The 2,500-nt window shown below is 42.4% G+C and overlaps 1 protein-coding gene across 1 annotated transcript in view; it reads left to right on the forward strand.

Moving 5' to 3' along the window:
* Positions 1–2,500, forward strand: part of LOC101856341 (organic cation transporter protein) — a gene marked incomplete in the record, with an annotated part of 70,232 nt that overhangs the window by 4,353 nt on the left and 63,379 nt on the right.

Below are 2,500 nucleotides of genomic sequence, written 5' to 3' on the forward strand. Positions count from 1 at the left end.
CACACACACACACACACACACACACAAACACACACACACAAAGCAACAAACATTTGTTGTCCTTCGTTGTCAATGACCCTGGTCTCCTTTTTTCTTTACAACGTTTCACTTTTAAATCTTCAAAAAAGCTGAACTGTCTAAAGGAAGAAAAAACAAACCCGGAGACGGTCGGCAAAAAGAGAATTATGTGGTACAATCAAGCGAGAGACAACAGGGAAAGCCAAAACAGCGGATGTGGGTGTCAGATACACTTTCCGAGCTAACACTCCACCACCCCCACTCCCCCCCCCCTTTTCACCTAGATATATCCCTTTCTTTGGAGTAGTCAATGTGTGCTGTATTGGGCTGAAGTGCTGGCGACCTTGGTTCGAAACCCAAACGAATCTGTCTTAGAGCTGTGTTGTGTCAGGAGTTTTGAAGACCCTATACACACTCGTCTCTAGCTTTGATCAGAAAAGGACTGCTATTTATTATGCTGCTGCTGCTGCTGCTGTTGCTGCTGCTGCTAAAGATAATGATAATAATAATAATAATAATTGTAATGATAATTGTAATTTCATTTAGATAGGTCGGTCACGCGACCCCTCTTATGCCCCACATGATAACATCCCGAAGTTTCTACTTTTTTCTTTGGCTCGTTCCTTTTGATGCCCTCGCCCCTCTATTTGTTCCAGATAACCCAGCCACTCCTCACCTTCGCAACACAATCTGCTCCGACATGTATGTTGTAAAAAAAAAAGTATTTATAGCTTCTTTCACCTGTCTTTATTCCCACTAAAACTTTTGTGGGAGATGTTTTGTAATTATTCCACCATGACATATGCGGAAAGCCTGGCTTCGTTCTTAGTTCTTTGTCGTTTTTTTTATTTGTTTGCTCTTAGATTGGTCTGCTGTTGAGGTCGAGGAAGTCCCACTGCCAGGATTTTTCTTCTTTATTATTCCAGGGTTGTTTTTTTTTACCTGTCTGTCAATCTGTCTTTTTTTTCGTAACACTAAATGTCCACAGACTAACTGTGTCGATGTGCTTCTCTTTACTCAGATTCGCAGTATCTATTCAGAGATGTCCTCGACGGAGATAGACCAATCCAGTGGCGGTGGGTGGACTAGAATTTGGATGGGGCTTAGCAAGCAATAAGAACAAAATAGTATTGATTTGTCTATACTCACGGCGAGTCACAACTTTTAAAAAACCCATTCAAACGAGAAGAGTCACCTTTGTCTTCCATTTCTTTGTTCTATGTTAAATTCTCCTGGATGGTGAGGACGAAGCCTTTTCTCCTTCAAATTTATCTAATTAATGTTCATCTGATAAAAAAGTTCCCTCAAAAGTGATGTAATTAATAACTGTAAAATCTCAACAGCACTCCAAACGCATACCGTCTATGAGCTGGGTTGGGCCGTGTAGTCGCGAAAAGCGCACGGCACCTCAAATGAGCGCATAGGTAACTGTGTCACTTTGGGGAAAGTGTGTCGTAAACTTTCATTTTCATTCGATTTTCAAGGTTAGGATAGCGTGAGCCCTCTGCGTAGTGTTATTTTTTCCTGTCTGTTTTCTTTTTACAAGAAAAGGTTCATAAAGGAGGGACCGTGGGAACGGGTTCATACTATGCTGAGCCCTAAATACATTTGATTGGCTGCTGGGTTACTATAGTTGTCAGCGGTGACAACAGTGATTGGATAAACAAGCAAACCGCCAAGTTGATCACTCTGTGTTCATTGCGTGCGATCATAACGGTTTCAACTGCTTATTTGGTTACTTTCATTTGCTTTGGGATATATATTTTTTTTTTTGGGGGGGGGGGGGGGGGGGGGGGAGTGGAGCTCAAGCTAGTGAGCCATTCACTACCCACCGCCACTGGACCAATCGAAATGTTTTGTGCCTCTAGACCAAGTAACCCCCCCCCCCCCTGTTTTAACCCATAATTTGATATTTTGCTGTTAGGTTTGAAATGTTCTTGAAAATAATTGATTTGCGAGAGTTTTAGTAGCTATATGTGTGATCTGCCGCAAATAATACGTAGTTAAAGCAGTGCATCTGTGTGCCGGAGTGCGTCTCCGAATATCTTCTGCCCTGTATACCACTCCCGCTGAAGTGTCTATCAACATAACACTTGTAGTCTGAAATGTATACTCGCCCTCCCAGGTGAACAACAAACTGAACTTTCGGTTAGAAAAATTTGGGGGGGGGGGGGGAGTGTGCCAACCCTGGCATCGCTTTTTACAGCACGACGAATTTGTCTTAACAGGGTCACCTTGACCTCGAGCGTTTCTAGGTCAGTCGAACAAGCCAAGAATATAATTTCTTAAGCAGCTCTACTCGGTAGTTAAAGGATTGTTTGTAAGCTGAACCGTGAGGGTGAGTTCTTGTATGTGTGGTGAGCGGGGTTTGTAGAAAAATGTATTGACGGCGGTCATCGTTTTCTATTCATATTATACCAAATACGTGTTTGCTGTTTATATAATGTGTTAGTTGATGTGTCAGGCTCTTAGACTCTCAGCT

Source organism: Aplysia californica, unplaced genomic scaffold (genome assembly GCF_000002075.1).
Source record: "Aplysia californica isolate F4 #8 unplaced genomic scaffold, AplCal3.0 scaffold00160, whole genome shotgun sequence".
Taxonomy (NCBI): Eukaryota; Metazoa; Mollusca; class Gastropoda; order Aplysiida; family Aplysiidae; genus Aplysia; species Aplysia californica.